The sequence below is a fragment of the Neofelis nebulosa genome, chromosome 11, assembly GCF_028018385.1.
Source record: "Neofelis nebulosa isolate mNeoNeb1 chromosome 11, mNeoNeb1.pri, whole genome shotgun sequence".
NCBI classification, from domain to species: domain Eukaryota; kingdom Metazoa; phylum Chordata; class Mammalia; order Carnivora; family Felidae; genus Neofelis; species Neofelis nebulosa.
Window position 1 is genome coordinate 50,533,267 of NC_080792.1, and position 21,172 is coordinate 50,554,438.

General features: G+C 38.2%; 1 protein-coding gene across 4 annotated transcripts in view; it reads right to left on the bottom strand.

Moving 5' to 3' along the window:
• The window catches only part of GREB1L (GREB1 like retinoic acid receptor coactivator), a 280,943-nt gene extending 265,981 nt beyond the window's left edge, over window positions 1-14,962 (bottom strand). For all 4 annotated transcript variants that reach the window (XM_058692548.1, XM_058692547.1, XM_058692546.1 and 1 more), the window contains exon 1: window positions 14,798-14,962. The gene's annotated coding sequence lies outside the window, so the exon portion shown is untranslated. The remainder of the gene's footprint in view (window positions 1-14,797) is intronic.
• Window positions 14,963-21,172: the final 6,210 nt, after the last annotated feature.

Sequence of the window (21,172 nt, forward strand, 5' to 3'; positions counted from 1 at the left end):
TTAAAGAATGGCATAAATAAAAATTCAAGATCTCTCAATAAAAATATTTAGAAAATACTCCTTTACTTTTCCTAACTGTCTAAAAGAAAGATATTTGGGTTATAAACAAAGGTCTTTTCTTTGAAGAGAACCCTGACTCTATAGCAGTTGCTTGGAAATATTTACATTTATGTGACCTAAGTAAATTTTATCAACCAACAAAGAGTGATTCCTTTAGTAAATTGTATAATCCTTTTTATAATTACTTTGAAAATACCAGTGCAGGAGTACATTATTTTATGGGCATGCTATGAAGCTACTTTTCCAAAATTTACATATAGAAAGTTTAGTTAGGGTAGATCAAAGAGTTTTTTTGTCTGTTTTTTGTTTTGTTTTGTTTTGTTTTTTTACACAAGATAATCACAGGCTGGTAATGCAATGGCTAAAGACAAAAATGACTTCAAAATATGTAATCAACAGCAACTCACAGAAATGGTCTGTTTTATTGCGGGAAAGTAGAAAAAGCTGCTAAAGTCAATACAAGGTAACCCCCCTTAGGGGAGCATTCTAGCTTACACAACACCAACAAGACAGTATAAAATTAAGCCAAATTAGAGCTTTGAATCTTGACCTTCTGTCTTAAGGGAATAGTGAAAAGTGGAAACTTTTTCAAAAACTTGCCCTCAGAAATTGTTCCTGAAAATTGATTTATAATTATGGTATCAGTCTAAGTTTTAAGCAGTGGTTAAAAATATAATCTAAATATAAACATAGTGTGCAGATATGTGCATGTGTGATACATGTCAGTATGCTTCAGTTTTTTTTTTCAACATCTCAGATTTAATGATTTAAAATGTATTTCAAAAACCTGATTTCTTTTTAAAACACTATTGTTTTCTTTGACTACAAAATAAAACTCAGCATCATACTGGAAATTGTTGAACTGTTGTTATATTGTGCTTTTACAGCATCTAAATTAATTTTCTTTTAATATAATTACATAATCTTGGCAAAATTGCTAATGTGAAAAAATTAATAATCCATTAAGAACCTTTAAAGTAAGGTAGTTGAGTTTTGGCTGCTTAACAAGCTTTCTCCTTTAGTATAAAATAAGGATTTATTTCAGTATTTGTGAAAAAAAGAAGAAAATGACTATTCAAATTAAAATTTTCTACTTTCTGAGCTCATCTTTAGAGTCTCTAAGATAAATTTGCATTTAAATGAAACACACACAAAGGCAGCTGGACTATCATAACCATCCCACACACATTAGTGTTTTCAGAGATTTAAATCTCTAATTCTTAGGAGAGAGAAAATTGTGACTACACAACTATTTTTAGTCTGTTTTATTTACACATCATTGTAATAGGATTTATATGCTAATGCTTTAACTTAATATAAGAGTTAAGGGAACAGATCTAAAGAGATCAAAATAGAACTACTAACAAAAGTCAACACAGAACAGAGTTCTCATGCACATAAGTTTCTGGAAAACCAGGTTTTAGATAAGATAAAAACAAACACTGTATCAACAACAATAAGTGACTAGATAAATGTAATGAGTTAAAATTTAGCACAGTAAATTATGATCTTGTTCTTTAATAAGCCCTAATACAAAAGAATAACAGAGTTTAAAGCTAAACTACTGTAGATAGCATGGAGCTCTAGTAATCCTTTAAGTCTTTATTTTTTTTTCTTTCCTTAATACATATCTTCCTTTCTCTGGTATCCACAACTCAGGTATAAAATTCAATTCCATTCAAGTCAAAAGTATGGTAAATATAGGGCTGATTACTCTTATTTTTTATTACTGTATATAATAATGAGACACATATATCAAGAGCCAAGTTAGAATGTGCATACCTTTCATTGATGAGAATCCAAATTTCTAAAGAGTGACTTGTATTTATAAGGGAATGCTTTTTGATCTTTAAATGTTTATTTCTCAATATAGTCTATATGCATTAATAAAATAGTAATATATCAATTTAGTAAGTAATATCATATAACTGTAAATGTGCTTTAAACATAGACTGAGGTCAAAATAAGCTTTTTCTCATTGTGTCTCTAAATGATAATTTCTTATACCTTAAATTTACCATATAAAGAACACCCCAAAAATGAGCTCATTTACTAAAATTAGTTTCTGCTCTATAAGACTAAAGAAAAAAAGATATGAGCTGAGTAGTGACCAAATTCATACACACACAAAATATATACCACAGTTTTGGTTTTATTTATAGATACTTTAATGTCCATGAAGTGTCACTAACAAACTTAAGACTCACACCATGATTTCCGTAACATCGCCAGCACTCTTTCAAATTTTACATTCAATCCTTTATGAACAAAGTTAAAAATGTCTTCTAATTTAAAAAATTAACGGATACTAAATCTCTGTTAGATATCAGTGCAATTGAATTCTTTCATAATTTTTGTATTTGGTAACAGAACAAATGGCACACTTACATATCATATTATATAAATCTACTACATTAGTAATGGTTTCAGGAACACGGTTAAACAAAATTAGATCTGAATCTACAAAACCACAAGCCACATAATTATGTTTTAACTAGATTGTTGGCTACCCTAAGGTCAGAGATAGTTCTTTATTTTCCTTTCTCTTTCTCTAATATCACAATTCTAATTATAGGTACTTGATAAAGACTTATTAAGTTGACTTTCATTGTTAATTTCCTGCCCAATGGAGAATTCTGAATATAAACATTTTGTTAGTAGGAAAACTATGAAGAGAAAAATTGTTTTTAAGGAAATGACAAATGTATTTGATGCAGTAATTACTTTTTATCCAAATGAACTGAGAGGAAGTTTGATATTATAATTGCTATTGCCAATTACTACTTCAAAGCCTTAAAAAAAAAATCAGTACAGGTTAAACACAAACTTTACTCTAAGATAGAATTATGGTGCCTGTTTGCAATTCATGAACTTTAGTTTCCCAAGGGTAAACACCATACAGATGTCTGGTAATCTCCCTTGTAACAGTACCTAAAGTAAACCCATGCTACTTGATTTTAGAAGTCTTATCAATTTGAAATCTAATGAGCAAAATTAATTGTAACATCTATACAGTACAAGAGATTTATCACATTTTTCAAAACATTTTTTCCAGACTTTTAAAACCATGACTCTATTCCATTATGTATTATTATCCTGAAAATAAATGGCTTTCAATTATTTTTTATTAACTAGGCCACTTCTTGGCAAATTTAAAGCCCATATTACCTAAAATATGTAGGTAACTTGTAAATAAGTAAATTTAGTGATAAACTGATCATGTATGAAGGATTACAAAGACATCATTTTGTAAAACTCAAAAAGAAGAGAAAATTAAATTCATCTCCATACATCTCTGCCACAGAATTGTTCTGGATTTATTTTTTTCTTGTTAGCATCCTTTATGCAAAAGATAATGCTACTGACCTAGTTTCCACAGGGCCTGGGCTTCATTTCAGTATTTCCAATAGAGGTGATAAGCTTATGTTATTCTGTCTACCCTCCCTTCTCCCAGCTCCCTTGGAGTCAGTGGCTTAAGTATGAAAGAGGTTTGGCTCAAGTTAAGGATGGATTCCACAGCCATGGAAAAAAGGGAACATGTCCCTACAGAAGTCATTCACTGACTCATTCATTCATTACCAAATATTCATTAAGGAACAATTTTGTGCTTGTTTTAGGTGTGGAGACAGAATAGTGGGCAAAAGAGACAAACTACTTGCACTCATGGAGTGTTCATTCACATTTTGTGAGTACATCCAAGATTTGACCCCCCACTACATTCCTTACCAACCAAGCTATAGCCCTGGTACAGTCTGTTTCTCCAAAATAATGTGCTAACTGGTGCCCTGGTGCTCTGAAAGAGTTAATATGCCCATTAGCACCTTCTACACCACCTTGAGCAGGAGCAGCAACATTTGCCAAAAGTTATCTTTCTGGATAATATAAAACATAAGGTACAACTCCTGACATCCACATCTTACAATCTAGTTGAGTAATAAGACATTTACCCAAGAGTATGACTTAGAGGAAAGAACAAAGGCTATGGAATCAGCCAGCCCTAGGTTTGAGTTCTGATCTTTCTACTTACTACCTATGGACTCTTGTGAAATTTACTTAAACTTTTCTGAGCCTTAGTTTTCTTAGCTGTAAAAATAAGAATCACAATGTCTACTTTACAAGGCTGTTGTGAGGATTAGAAATTATATGTGCACAATACCTGAAGTAGGGCACGTTAATTTTTATTAATTAAGTTACTGGATCAAATTCTTCATTCCTGCTATAAATTAAATGATTAAATAATAGGAAAGGACTAAGCAGAGAAGCATATATGAGTCTTAAAGACTTTTATGGTTGTTTTTTTATTAAAGGCTATGTTTTATGCATACACACATTCTCTGATATGTACATACACTCTCTGAAATTCCAGATATGCCACCACTCCGTGTATTACACTGTTCAGTCACAGTTCCTGCTCTGGAGGGAGAGGTTGAGATAAGGCATACCACGGACTCATGAGTTTTTATGATGACAAAAAACCTCAAACATTTAAAATATCTGAAATACCATAACCCAGACACTCTAACTTCCAGACTCCAACATAGCTTCAGTAGATTGTGCAAATGGTCCATTTAATACATAGCAATATCAAACAACTTCTATACATCCTTCAACCAAAACACTACGAAAATACCATACCTGTTATTAGATCATTCCATTTATATGAACATGGAGGAGAAAAGTTGGTTTTTACATGGCCTAACTTTTCTAGAAAATAAAGAACTTGGTAATATTAGTGGAGAGGCAAACCAGTTAATATAAATTGCTACTCTCTGATGAAGTCAGGGGCCTGCAATTCAGCAAGTCTGATGAGAAAAACAAAACAACAACAACAACAAAAACCTAACATTTCCTGAGGGTCTATTTTGTACCAGGCATTGTGCTTAGTGTGTTGATCCATTATCTTGGAAATGTGACTGTTTTGGAATCAAATTATGAATCATCTGTCTCAGAGTCAAAACTATATCAAGAGTTTCAGAGGAAAATAGTTATTTGTTCAATAGAGATTTTATTTCTTAAATAAGAAATTAGATTGACTTTGTATTATAACATGATGAGCCTATCAGAAAATGCAGTTGTTTGTTTTCACATCCACCCATGGAATAATACAACCTGTGAAATTATGCACGAGAGAATGTAAAACATTTCTATATTAGTCTTTTTTTTTTTTAATTTTTTTTTTTTTCTCAACGTTTTTTATTTATTTTTGGGACAGAGAGAGACAGAGCATGAACGGGGGAGGGGCAGAGAGAGGGAGACACAGAATCGGAAACAGGCTCCAGGCTCCGAGCCATCAGCCCAGAGCCTGATGCGGGGCTCGAACTCACGGACCGCGAGATCGTGACCTGGCTGAAGTCGGACGCTTAACCGACTGCGCCACCCAGGCGCCCCTCTATATTAGTCTTAAGTGAAATGCTGCTGTTCTATTACTATTACTAGTAGTAATATTACTAGTCTACTTTGATCTTTCACGGTGCCCCAACTTGTGAAGATATAGGTCTAGCCATTCTCTAATATGCCAAGATGTTAACCTCTGCTCCAAAAATTCTCAAGTGATTACTAAATCATCAGAGTGAACAACTACCTGGGATTCTCTAGTTGAGTAGGAGATAAACCTTTAGTTCAGTTGCAACAGCAAGTTTCTCTATCAGCTTTGGCTCCAGAGGTTTGATTAGCTTATGTTCCACTAGATAATCAAGGGATCAGAGCACTTTTTAAAACAGCCATTAAAAAAAAATGCTGAAAATCTAAACCTTATAGGGAATATCTTCACATAATATGTGTCAGAAATCTATGTAGAGTTTTCAGGTGTATTCTCAGCAAGTGAAATTGAGGAAGAATATTGTGGAAATATTCTTATCATCATATATCTTCCATCTCCAATATTTCAGACAGTGTTATGATTTTTCAAAGAATTGCCAATTAAATATAAAATGTAGACTGTCAGTTCTGTAGAGTGTAATTAATCAGTGAATACTTTGTATTCACCATGCATCCAACACTGTATTAAACATTTTGGAAAACACAGACTATATAATGCCACAGTACCTCCTCTAAAGGGACCTACCCTCTTCAGTTTAACCTGAAGTAAATGAATGCTTTTCTGACTCTATAGTCAAAACTGTGTGAGACTACAGTGGTGCCTGGGTGGCTCAGTCGGTTGAGCATCCGACTTGAGCTCAGGTCATGATCTTACAGTTTGTGGGTTCAAGCCCCGCATCAGGCTCTGTGTTGACAGCTTGCTCGGAGCCTGCAGCCTGCTTCAGATTCTGTGTCTCCTTCTCTCTCTCTGCCCCTCCCCAGCTTATGCTCTGTCTCTCACTATCTCTCAAAAATAAATAAATGTTAAAAAAATTTTTTTTAATGACCACAGTTTTTTGCAAAACAGAATATTATCCCATGATGTAAAATTATTTGTGTTGGTGAATATATATAAATATGCTTTGGGATGCATAAAAGAATTGCCACCAAAATGTTAATGGTATTTAACTTAGGAAGGTTAGATTTCAAGAAGGGAAGAAGAAACGAGGTTAAAAGAGAAGGAGAGAGAAATGAAGGCATGGTAAAAAAAAAAAAAAATCAAATAAATTTAAATTTGCCCTTTCGAAAAAACAGAACAGACTGGATGAGGGGGAGACAGACTTTCAAGTAGAAAGGTTCACCCACCCTCTGTGATGGATAAGAATGATGGTAACAGTCTCCTTGAATATTCCAATATAGATATAGACATAAATCTCTATGTCTGTAGACTTAAGTATAAGTACTGTTGGTTTAATTGGTTTTAAAATGCAGGAAATAAATGAGACATTACACCAATTACATCTTCTTTCACATAGTGACCTCCACAGAGAGTAGAGGTCACAGTAGTGATAATTTTAGGCATACTTGTTCTACAGAAACTAAATGTCCAGGATGACAAATGTGAGGAGTGGTTCTAAGATTTTTATGTCCATAAAACCACCTGAGAAGACTGTTAAAATGCACATTCCAGGGTCCCACCCCAGAAACTCTTATTCACTAGGTCAAGAGACCAATAATCCGCATTTAACAAGCACCCCAGGCGAATAAGGCAGGTGTTGACAGATCGCCCTGAAAAACAGTGAATTTAGGGACGCCTGATCTCTTTACAAACTGATTAACCAAAGAATTTGAGAAGTGTGGTACACTAGAGAGAACAAAGAATTTTGAGGTCAAAAAATCTAGATTACCTCTCTAACCTAATCCCCTACTACTCCCTCACTTGCCTCTCCCCTTCAGTGGCACTGGCCTCCTAGCTAGCCCTCCCACAATAGGTGAGAACACTCTTCCTCTCAACTTTCCAATGATTCACACAGACTTCAGGTCTTCACTCAGGTGTCACTTCTCAGTGACACCTTGTAGAGAATCACAATGCCTATCTCACTTTCTACTTCCCCTTTGCTGCTTCATCTCCTTCTCTAGCACTTCTTGCAATCTAAACTACAACAGAGTTTACTCATATTCTCTTGTTTATTGTTTGATCGCCAAAAGAGCAGGAATATTCGTTAGTTTTCTTCTCTGTGGTTTCCACAGCACCTAGAATAGTACTTAGAGTTCAAGGAGATTTCACTTGGCTAAAATAAAACAAATAAAGCTTGAGACCTTCAGCAGTAGGAGGCAAATACAACCAGAAGGTGGGCAGCTTGTTAATACAGATTCCTGGGCCCTACTAGAGATTCTGATGATACAGTAGGCTTGGAGTAGGGCCTGAGATTCTGAATTTCTAACAGGAACCTGTGTGATACTGATAATGCCTGTGCCCATTTAGTGAAAGGCAACCCATTCTACCGTATGAGAAGAGCTGCAGGCTGAAAGACAGAAAGCTTCATTCTACACATATGCCAGTCAGTAGGGAAAAATTGTTCTCCTACTCTCTATGTATCCAAGATATCTGTATCTAATAAATAAAATGATTCTACAAGGATATTTTTTGCTTTACAATATATCATGAATATATACTATGACATATATATATATATATATATATTTTTTAATTTTAGAGAGAGAAAGCATGAGTGGGGGAGAGAAGCAGAGGGAAAGAGACAATCTCAAGCAGGCTCCATGCCCAGCATAGAGCCCCACGTAGGGCTTGAATCTCACAACCCTGGGATCACAACCCAAGCAAAAATCAAGAGTCAGACACTGAATTGAGCCACCCAGGAACCCCTACAACCTAATTTTTAATAAAAACATGATGTTTCATTTGTTTCTAAGTTTTTACTCTTATAAATAATGATGCTTTTGTTATATTCCTTTGTGCATGTGTCTAATTATTTCTTTCTAACAAATTCCTAGAAGGGAAATTTCTGGGTCAAAGAGTTGAACCAAAGCTGTCCACCAGAATTTTCACCAATGATGGAAATCTTCTATCTTCACAGTCCAATATGGTAGCCACTAACTACATGCTGGTATTAAGCACTTGAAATATGACTAGCACAACTGAGAAACCAAAGCTTTAGTTTTATATGATGTTAATTAATTTAAACTTAAATAGCCACATGTGACAAGGAAGTACCATATTGGACAGGACAGGGATAGACATTTAAAGTCTTGATCCATGATGCCAAATTGCTTTTCAGAAAAGTTGTAAGTATTTGGCTTCACTCTTAGTATATAATAATAACCATTTCTTTACCCCATTGCCAACACTAGATGTTAATGATCTATGGAATCTTTATAATCTGAAAGTTTAAAAATGTGTGGTTTCATATGCATTTCATATGCATTTCTTTATTAATAATGTTGAACAGGGCTGTTTCTTCTGTCATCATACTCATTCAAATGCAAATTATTTTCACCCATGTTAATTAATTCAGAGGTTGGAAATTATCTGGCTTCCAAATTTGTTTTGTTGGATCCATATGCTTTCTTACAAATTTCTTCCCACATTTAAATACATAACAAAATATGAATTCTCAGCTCCACTTGAAAAATGAAATGATCTGGCAACAGTGACACATCCTCCCACAGAGCAAAATCAGTGAAGCCTTAGAAATTCTGCCACCTTCAGACTTCTTTGTCCACCAGAACCAATCAGCCCATATTATTTTACAGGTGTTCTGCTTCACTCACTCAGATTACCTACGTGACCCCTACAGGCACCTGAGTTTACAATTCCCCTGAGTTAAATTTTGAGCGATTAAAAGGCAACAGCAACTCATAATAATTAAATTTCATTTCATACATTTATTTCATAGAAAGCAATGTTATGATATTTCTGGGTCATTTTATAGCTAATATTTAATTAGCAGAAGAATACTTTTCTAGTGGTTGTTGACATTTCTTACTCCCTAGAGCAGTGGTTCAGCACCAGAAAGGTTCTTAAAGTGCAGATTGGTGGGTCCTGCCCCCAGAGTGTCTGATTGAATAGGTTGGGTTGGGCCCCAAGAATTTTCATCTAACTCCAACCTGTGAGTGCAGCTCTACATTGAGGTGAGGTTTTCTCAAAATTGTGGACACTCCTAGAAGTGTAGTGATTACGTGTAATTTTAACAACCTTTTTAAAATGAATTTGTACATCCTTTTTTCCCAAAACATATCCACACTTATTTCATTTTATCTTCACAATAATCCTATGCAGAAAGTTGACAATTAGAGCAGTCATTGTTAGTTCCATTTTACATAAGAAAAGTAAGGCACAGGGTTAAGAATTTACCCAAACACATAAGAAATTAAAAGAGCTAGAACAAACATGTTTCCCACCTCCTAACCTGGGTAATACAGGCAAACACAGCAACCCAGGACACAACTGGAACTTGCTTCTCCAGATTGGTACCATAAAAATAGAACCATGTCCAGGAAGGGAAAAGACCATACAAGGATGGTTCACAACAACAAACATTTATCAAGTGTTGATTATGTGTTAATCTACGTTAATCATGCCTATAGCCTCTCCTCAAAAGACTGTTGAAGACATTCATAAAGCACAGAAAATTTGAAAAATAAAATCTGAAACCACAACCTTGAAAAGATACTGAATTCTCTATATCATAGGACAAAATCAAATATGCTGAAGGAGTAGGTAGTAAGAGTAAATACAGAGTTGGGTAAAAGAGAGGAGTTGCTGTGGGAGCTTCACATCTGGACTTGGAGGAGTTGCTATCACCAGTCAGTCAAGAATGGGAGGGAAGGAAGAGTACACAATAGGGAGCCCTCCTGGGGCTCAGCAGCACAAAGAGCTGCTGTTATCCACATTGGGTGTGTGTTTGCCAGAAATATCAGGGCTGCTGGAACTCCAGAATTTACAAGGGCATGCTTTTGTGTAGTCTAAATTACCTTGACTATATAAGAACTCAAGTCAGAGGGAATAACTTCATTATCCATTTGTAGCTAAAAGATACCATGATTAGAGCTCGTGAAACTTTCTCTCTGATTTTTTCCCCAAGTTTTGAGAAGCATTCCTAATAAAAATCCACCAAATTGTGATCACAATACTAATTATAAATCAGCCCTTCAATGGGGAAAAAAAGGACTGCATTTTCACTTAAGTAGAATTGATATATTACTAACCTTAACAGGTACTTTTCTAAGATTTAAAATAATAATAACTAATAACAATTAGTTAGACTGATACATAGACGGCAAATACAAAAAAACAAAAAACAAAAAACACTACTATTAATTTGAAAGAACCTACTGGGACATTTGATTAGTGTTGTAATTGACCCGTCCTATATGCCTGCCTTATAGTCTAGTTCAAAATGACTGAGGCCATAAAATGTCTACCACTCCATTTAGAAAACTGTAGCAATACTGCTGAAAAAAAAAAACACCTCTAACTTTGCACAAGACCAAAGAAATACAAATCAAAACAAAGGGATACAATTTTACATTGATCAAATTAGTTGCAATAACATATATGTTTTACTACAACATAAGCGCACACATAGATTGTTAATGACAGTATAAATTTATAAAATCCTTTGGGAAAGTAATTTGGAAATTACCAGGAATCTGGAAATGTCCTGTTAAAAATAAGTGCTAACATTTACTTGTGTTTTCATCATGCTATTGCTTTTTATCTGAACTCTGTAGAATGCTACATAAATTAGGAAGCTAAAGTTTCAATAAAATAAGCTACTTGCCCAATTTTGCCAATAAGTGATGGGGCTATTTTTTGAATCCTGAACCTTTAATTTTAGAGCCCACTTATTTACAATACCATTACTACCTCTCTAAAAAAATAATCCTAAAGAAGTTAAAATAAGAAGAAGAAGGAGAAGAAGGAGGGGAAGGGGAAGAAAAAGAAAGTTACCTTCACAAGGACGGTCATCATATTTTTTTAATGACTGGAAAATTCCCTAATAGAGGAAGCGCTAAGTAAATTATGGTACCTTAACTAGATAAACTATTATGAAATTACTATAAATAATAGGGAGTAAATTGTAAAAAAATGTTTATGGAAAAAATCAGAGTAGAAATGTAAGTATAGTATGATACGACATCTGTAAAAATATATATTTCATACGGCAAGACTGAGAAGGGAGCTAGAAGAAACAAAAACTATTACCATTTTGGAAGAACTTCACTGCTAGTACTTAATTTTCTTTTGCTTTTATCAGTCTTGTCAATCAAGATTACTCTAAGCACCCTTACAAACTCATTCTTCTAACTTATATTCTTACCATCCCAAACATTCCTAAAACTTCACTAATAATGTATTCATATTACAGACTTATTCAAAATAATTACATAATACTCTTTATTGGTGACTCTGAAGCTTTAAAGTATGAAACCTCCTTCTTAACATCTATGATTTTTGCAATCACCATTTACAGTGTACTTTTGAAACCCCTTAGTTGAGATCATATATAGCGACTAAAATCAACTAATTTTTTTTACTCTCATAACCTTGCAATCCCTCTTCAGCTCCCTGCACCCATCAGGGATTATTTGCCCAGAGTTTGCAGGTATTTTAGAGATTAGAAAACTTTCCTGTTAAGAACATGATCTCTAAGTGAATACTTACAACTAAAAGAGTTATAAGAATATTCACATTCTAAATGCTTTTGAGAATTACTAATTCAATTATGTCAGCTTTCTTTGAAGTAGGTAAAAGAACTTCATTTCCACTTACCAAAAAGAAAAGTTAAGAGTTTAGTAAGAGTAATTTCCCTTAAAATGGCACCATTTTTAGGGAAAATTTTCAGTCTCCTTAGCCATACAAGGTGATACACAGAGGCCCATTCAGTGCAGAGTTCAGCCTCTATCAGTAACATAAACAGACATTTTGTGGGAAAGTGAAGTAGCTGTTCCTCAATGATATCAATCTCATAAGAACAGGAATGTAGTTTAAACACCTCTAACTTCCTTTTTATGAATCTACAAATCAGGATTTTTTTGTGTGTGTGTCACTCTATTGTCTAATACACACAGGTCCAACTGGGTTATCCTTAGCTAGTCTTAGAACACCTGCAGAACTATTATTTTCATCACAAAATTTTGGATTAGAAGGACTCTTAGAAACCAAGTAGTTCACTTCATTTATTTAACTGAGGAGGGGGGGAAAAAAAAAAGCATTTCCAAGAAAGTTATTTCATTTAGCTAGTTTATGGTAAATGCAAGCCTGGAACTAGATGTGACCAAATGTCTTAAACTTGGCCTCCGTATTTCTCCCTTACCATTAAGTTTTCATATTATGCCAATGGGAGTGTATAATTATGTCTTTTCAATGTCTAATAATACACTGCACTGGACAGAGTTAGCTACAGTGCTCATCCTTTACTTCATAAGGAGTTCCAAAATGGAGGGGAAAATTCAAAAAAGGTTATAAAAAACCAGTGTAGAGAAATTAGTGAGGGTGGGGGGTAGGGGCAGGGATAATGGTTTAATAGTCCTGCTTTCCACAGTGTACATGTTTTAAGATTTTTAGCACTCTAACTGATCTTCGACTACAAGTGCCTTAGCCCAAATAAACGGTTCTAAAGTCATCATGAGTGGATAATCACATAGTCATCATCATTGATACGGAGGTTGGTCTTTACTTGTACTCCATGTCTTTTCAGCCTTTATTTCCATAATGTAATTCCATTGTAATAGAAGATTCACGGAAGAATATACAAAATTGGACAACAGTGGTTGCCTCTGGGAAGGAGGACATTGGGAGTATGGAGTGGGCGAGAGAAGACTTACTTTACACTGTTTGGAATTCTTACCTTATGCACATTACTTTTCTTTTTGTTTTCAATATATGAAATTTATTGTCAAATTGGTTTCCATACTGCATATTACTTTTCAATATCAATTTAAAATTTTCCTTTAAACACCTGCCTATATCCATGTAATCCTATTACTAAGTATTTTCAATGAAACAATTATTTTATTTTTCTCTTTTACATAACATTTCAGCATTGCAACTTGTAACATCACATAGAAATATTCAGAAAGAAAAAGAACCAGCACAGTCACAAAACTCAAAACGGAATTCCAGGATCCAAAGCATAAGAAAATGTACAGAGGGATGAGAGGTTTCTTAAGGGGGGGGGGGGGGACATTTAATTTTAAAGCTTTTTGCAGAAAAGCTCTTCCCCATATTTAAATGGCTAGGTTTTAAAACGAGATTTAAGTGAGATTTCGGGGAGGGGAGCGGTTGTAAAGGTGTGAAAGGTAGAAATTAAAATTTGGTTTCTATCTTTTGGACAGGAGACAGAGGATTAGGGTAGGGTGGATAAGGACCTTGCGACGGTCGCATTCATACAGGAAAGGAGCAGGATGGAATGAGTTTCTGCAGGACCCGGTCACCTCAGCTGGAGGCAGCAGCTGTCCCCGTACCGATGAATCGCGTTCTGGACCTTACTTGGGCTCGATTTAACTCAGAAGCCCCACGAACGACGTCTGTACAGATAATTTACTTTAACGGAGCTCGGAAGACGGACTAAGGGAATTGATTTACTTTAACAAGCCGCCTCATCACCACCCTCGCAGGCCAGGGCACACACCTCACCTCGCTGTCTACTCGTGTCCGGGTCAGCTGTCAACACAACCCTTTGTGTCTCATTCCGGTTAAGAGTGGCCCTCCAGCACTCACAGAAAAATGGAAATGATGGCTGGAGCCGCGCGCGCGCTCGTGACGAAGTGACATTGGATGTGAGGAAAAGAAACCCGTGGACGCGGAGCAACCGCCCAGCCACCGCCGGACGCTCTCAACTTTCCCAAGCTGAGCTCTCCCCATCCTCCTCCCCCCGCCCCCCCCGTCCCCTCCACGCCTCCCCGCCCGAAGTCCACCCTCCGGGCGACCCCCTCACACGCCCCTTAGGCGCGGGGAGACCGGTTCGCGGCGCGCCCCCGGCCGCCTCCGCCTCAGCGCTCCCCGCGGCGCCTCAGCCTCTCTCATCCCACTCTCGGGCTTCCTCGCTCCCGCCACAAAGGGAGCGAGAAGAGCCCGCGGTGACAGGCCTCTGGCCTCCGAGCGCGGACCGCACGGGCTGGGTCCCCTCAGCGGGCTGACGCGAGGCGGCGGGGAGAAGGGGTTCGGATCCCGGGCTGCCACTGGCGCCTGCCCTCGCCACACAAACACAGTGGCGCTCACACCCCCCGCTCCGCCTTCCCGGTCCTCCACAAAAAGTCAGCGGCAGCGCTTCCCTGCGCAGGCAGGGTGTCCACAGCCCGCCAAAGGGCAGCTCCTGCCCGGCAGAGGCGTGCGCTCGCGCCCGCCTCGCGACCTCTCGCCACCTCCCGCCCCTCCCCCCCGCCCCCGCGCCCCGGAGTCCCCGCAGCCGCTCACCTGGCCCTGGCGGGGCGCTAGGGCAGAGGACCAGGGGGTGGCCCTCGCCTCGGCCGGGGCTGGTCTCCCCACCCCCAGTCCCGGTCCCAGCGCTGCGCTGCGCTCGCTCCGGCCGCCCTCCTCCGAGGTGCTAGCGCCGCCGGTGGCTGGCGTCTCTCTGGCAGGCGCGCTCGCCGCGCGCTCAGTTCCCCGGGGCGGAGCGAGGCGGCGGCCGCCGAGGCCGGAGGCGGATTCCTCAGGTGCTGCCCCTCCCGCTTCCCCAGAACCTCCGCGGCGGGGACCCCCCCCCCCCCCGCCCCGCCTCTCGGCCTCCTGCAGCCCTCGCGCCCGCGAGTGGCCTTTAGGGCTCTCTTGCCCTCCTTGAGTGTAGCGGAGCACATTTCCCTCCCCGCCCCCTCCAAGGACGCCCCCACCCCTCCTCAGTCCCCTGTGCTCCCGCCTCCATTTCCAAACTCCACGGCACAAATGATGTCTGTGGCCACTGTGGGGCGTGGAGGGTGGTGGCGTAAGGGGGTCTTCTGGGAAAGAGGATCGCCCCCTAAAGTGCAGCTGACGCACTCAGCCAGGAAGAAAAATTATTTTCTCGCCGAGTCCGCGTTCATTCACAGAGTGCTCTCGCTTCATTACGCGATTGCTTTCTCTGTCCCAGGACGGCGGTTAAAGGGCCCTAAGTGTGAACTCGGCCTGGGCAATGGTGGGTCAAAAACCCTTGGCCTTTTGCACGAAGGGGGGTAGGGCGGGGGGGGCAGGACGCGGACAAAACCAAACAAACCCGGGAGCTCCCGGCCAGAGCCGACTTTTGCACCTCCCGAAAGAGCCCGCCCCCCGGCCCGCGGACCCTGCGAGCGCAGGGGGGAGGCTGCCTGCTCGCCGGGGCTAGTCCTGAGCCTCCTCGGGGACCAAGAGGGATAGTCCGCCCCACCCGCAGCCACATCCAATGGGTCCTGGAGCATGAAGCGTGCTGCAGGAGCAAACGTTCTCAAGAGATGCTCGGCTGATAGTGACAGATTTAGCTCCACTTTTCACAGCTGGTGGTTCCTGTTACTAGAGATGTAGCTCCATTTAAAAAACTGTCGTTGCCAGAGATAGGCTACTAAACGCCTTTACTGAATTGCCCACACTCTGGAAGAAACAGCTCCATCCTGGAAGTGGTGGAAAAGTCTAGGTAAAAAAAGTTGATCTCTTTTTAGTGTCTTGGGGACAAGTATAGCCCTGGGTAGCTCAGCATGTTGGTGGAAATAGGGAAGCTACAGCAGCGCTTAGTCTTGGGGCAGGTTGTTTATCAGTCTATTGTTGCTATACCATTGTCGATTATAGTTTAAAGACAGCTTCAATTAAAGTAGATCTCAAAAGATCTCTAAGTCTACGTTTTGTTTGCTCGTCTTTTTTTTTTTTTTTTTTCCTTTTTTTTTTTTTAAGAACCCAAGTGCAGTTTACCCCCTTTCTCTTTTGGTCGATCCAGAGGGAATTGACTAGAAGTCTGGAATTACCAGAAAATAACTCAAGACATAGTTCAGTTATGACTAGCAAAAGCAAGCGATTTGTTTGTGGTTTGATTTGTCTTCTCTCCCTCCTGCACTGGAAAGACACACTCAACTGCCATTTCCTTTAAAATCATTGCATTCCTGGTGGTGATAAGAAGGAGAAATGGCTTTTTGTTTTGTTTTACAATTGAATCCCTATTGTCCGGCCTTTAAAATCACATAGAAACACTTTCATGTGCCAGGAAGGCAGGAGACATGGTTTTCTCAATCGCTGCTGTATACCCACAGTTCTGGATCTTACATACAATATAGGCTTAGTAAATGAAGTCAGCATGACTTTTAAATAACTACAACCTAGAAAGATGCAGGTGATTAACAATATAGCTCAACATATGGAAAAGGAATCCAAACTCACCATGAGAACTAGACATACATGTGGAAATGACAGTAGAAACCTGAGACTTCAAGTTGACCTTGTGAATACAAACTAAGCTCACAAAAGGTTAAAGCAGGTGACAGAGAATCTTTTGAAAAACTCAATCCCTCACAAGGTCTGTAGAGTTGGGAGGGGGATGCCATCCTCTTTAAAGATAAGGAAACTGGGAACAATGAGCAGCCTTAAAGTAAAACCACAGTGCAATTTTCTCTCAATTTAGTTCAAGGACCATTGTTTAGTGCCAACCATGCTAGACTCTGGAGATGTAAAAGCAAATTTGCCTTTACAATTGCTCAAGGACAAATTGCAAAGGACAATTGCTCAAGGACCTTAGATTTATATTATAGGACTCTGGTCCTATATTCATTACCTCTGGTCTGGTATTCATTCTTCATTCATTTAACAAATATTTATTGAGCACCTAGTGTGAGCCAGATTGTGTAGTAGAACTGATGATTCATCAATAAACCAGACAAGTCCCTAACAAGGTTAAAAGTTACTGATGCTAATCTATCTCTGGTAGATTGAAAACATTTTAATGTCTCCTTTATTAGATAATACATTCCTTTGCCTTGAATTTATTTGTTTATATATAAGCCCCTCCTGGGTTTATATATTCCTCATCATGCCCAATAGACTTTTGTGATTATAAAATGTGATAAGGCTGAGTGAGTACTCTGAATCCTGGCTCTAAGACTTACCCATTATGTAACATTGACCAAGTTCTCGACTCCACCTTAGTGTCCCCGTCTGTAAAATAACATCACAATAGTACATACCTCAGAGAGTAGCTAAGTGGACTGAGACAATGCACAGTGCCTGGCAAACTATAAAATGTTAACTGCTGCGAATCCCTCCACTTTTCCCCATAACAACGATTCCCAAATGCTCCTCCAGAAATATTCTGCATCAGAATTCAAATTCAGTGAAAAATATGAGATTCACAGCAGTCAGGGGCCTTATAAATAATAGAATCCTTCCAAAGTGCTTATTGTGAAGATCCTGTGCCTCAGCAATGGGAGGCTATGATTATGTCTTGGCTCTGCTCTTAAGGATGAACACCCCTTTGCCTTAATTTCTGTAGCCTCTGTTCCACACTCTGGAAGACTCTTCCCTGTTCAATATCGTTCATGGTCATATCTTAAGTGGGCACTGGGAAGTATGCCCTCCTTGGAGACTTCATGACTTTCACAGCCCATTTCCTGCTAGTACAAGTTTGGGGTCCTGAGAGTTTTTTTTTCACAATTAAAGGTTTTTAAGGCTAGGCTTATAGCTTATCTGATCATATGGTTCTCTCAGACACTTAGTAGCCTTCATATTTATTTGCTTCCATTGAGTTCCACGTGCCAATAGTCACACCCAAAGTTCTTTCCTGGGCATAGTTTTAAATATTTTGTTTTCTTCCGTCCTCACCCTCTACCTTTTTCTCTCAACTTAAGGTTTGAGGCTTGGTGGCTCAGCATCCTGTGCACCATCAACCATCATCTCCTAGGAGGAAAGGGAAAGCACTACTTTCCCACTCAGGGCCAATTGATTGACAGGAAACCAACTTCCAACCTAGCACCACCATCTGCAGAGGTTAAGACTCATTGTGAGGTATTGGACAGTGGTCTCTCTAATTTCAGATTGGGTGCCACTTACCAATGCTGAATGATCCAGACCTCCACATATTAATATGAGCAGATAAAAAATATCACTAATCATAAAGAGAAAATTTACCACTTGAAAGAAGAGGGCCAAATTAAACCAGATATCACTCACTAAAATGTAGTTAATGCAGGAAGTAGGAGAAAACATTTTTTTGAAGAATCTTATTCATGTTCTTAGTGAAATTTAAAAAGTGATAAGGGCAAGTTGTCATGAAAATAGAGCCATCTGAGAACCAGAATGTCCTGATAAATAAAAAAAAGTACATGGATATTTTAGTTGAAAAGACTATAGAAGCAGTTAATAGAAGAAAAGATACTGCTAAAAGCTTAATTAATGAACTATAATACCATCTCAAAGAACCCTTCCAGAATGCAGAGCAAAAATAAATAAATTAAATAAATAAATTAAGTAAGTAGAAATTATGGAAGAAAAGATAAAAAATATTTTACAATATATCCAGGACATCCAATATTTATATGTTGGAATTTTTAGAAGCAAAATGGAGTATTATTTCATCATATTATTATAAAATATTTATTATATTATATTATAATATTAATTATATTTTATTATATTATTTATTATATATAGTAATATAATTGTAATATACAATGTCAGATGCTTAACTGATTGAGCCACCCAGGCATCCCTATTTTGTAGTATACTACAAAACATCTTTATTTTTAAATTTTTTTTTAACGTTTTATTTATTTTTGAGACAGCAAGAGACAGAGTATGAACAGGGGAGGGTCAGAGAGAGGGAGACACAGAATCTGAAGCAGGCTCCAGGCTCTGAGCTGTCAGCACAGAGCCCGGCGCAGGGCTCAAACTCACAGACCGTGAGATCATGACCTGAGCTGAAGTCGGCCACTTAACCGACTGAGCCACCCAGGCGCCCCTACAAAACATCTTTAAAAGAAACTAAACAAGACCTAAATAAATGGAAACACATTGTGTGTTGTTGGAGTTGAAGACTTAATATTCTTAAGGTGGCAATACACTCCAAACTGATCTACAGATTCAATACAATCCCTATCAAAATTCCAGCTGGTTTTGTTTTGTCTTGTTTTGTTTTTACAGAAATTGACAGGCTGACCCTACAATTTGTATTGAAATGCAAGGGACACGGATTGAAAAACAATTTTTTTTTAATTAAGGTCTGAAGACTGCACTTCCCAATTTCAAATCTCATTACAAAGCTACAGTAATGAAGACAGAGTGGAACTGGCATAAACACAGAAATATAAACCAATGGAAGAGAATTAAGAGTCTAGGAGTGTGCCTGGTTGGCTCAGTCAGTTGAGCATACGACTTGATTTTCGCCATGGTCGTGATCTCAGGGTTGTGGGATAGAGCCCCGGGTTGGGGCATGGAGTCTGCTTGAGATTCTCTCTCTCACCCTCAGCCCCCTCCCCTGATCATATGCTCTCTCTTTCCCAAAAAATTGAGAGTCAAGAAATGAACCCATATATCTATGGTTAATTGATTTTCAACAAGGGTGTCAAAATTATCTGCCTTCCAACAGATATAAAAATTCCTTAAAATGGATCTTAGATATGCTATAAAAACCAAAACTATAACACTCTGTTTATAGAGTTCTTTGATATTGGATTAGGCAATGAATCCTTTTGGGGGGGGGGATTCTTCTTTTTAATTTTTAAGTGATCTCTATAGCCAATGTGGGGCTCAAACTCACAACCCTGAGATCAAGAGTTGCATGCTCTACTGACTGAGCCAGCCAGGTGCCCCCAGATTAGGAAATGGCTTCCTAACAAGATACCAAAAGCACGAGCAACAAGGGAAAACTAAATAAGTTTATTCATAAAATTAAAAGCTTTTGTGCATCAAAGGCCAGTATTAAGAAAGTGAAAAGACAACTCAGAGTGTGAGAAAAAATATTTGTAAATCATAGATCTGATAAATAAAAAATCTACTCTGCAGAATATGTAAAGAACTCTTACAACTCAACAATAAAAAAAAAAAAAACTAAATCAAAGGGAAGATGGACAAAAGATTTGAACAGACATTTCTCCAGAGAAGATTGCCAAATGGCTAATAAGCACACAAAAAGGTGCTCAACATAATTAGCCACTAGGGAAATATAAATCAAAACCACAATAAGACATTACTTTATACCCATTAAAAGGCCATTAGAAAAACAAAACAAAACAAAAATAACAGAATACAAACAATGGAATGCAAGCCATCTTTAAAAAGGAAGGAAATTCTGACACATACAACAGCATGGATGAACCTTGAAGTCATCATGATAGGTTAAATAAACCAGTCACAAAGGACAAATAGAATATAATTTGAGTTTTATGAGGTACCCAGAGTAGCCAAATTCATAGAGACATAAAGTAGAATGGTGGTTGGCCTGGGGCCAAGGTTGGGGAGGTGATGGGGAGTTATTGTGTAATGGGTACAATTTGGGTTAAGGTTAGGGTAAGACATGAAAAATTGTCCTGGAGATGGATGATGGTGATAGATGCACAAAAATGTGAATGTACTTAATACCACAAAACTATACAAAACTATATCCTTAAAACTGGTTAAGTTTTATGTTACATATAATTCACCATAATAAAGAAGCTCTAAAATTTTTTTTAAACATATAATAACAAATGTTAGCAAAGATGTGGAGAAACTGGAACCCTTATACACTGCTGGTAGGAATGTAAAATGGAATAACTGCTGTGGAAAATGGTTCGGCAGTTCCTCAAAAAATTAAAGTTATAATAGGACCCAGCAATTCCACTCCTAGATATACATACAAAAGAATTTAATATATTCACACAAAAACTT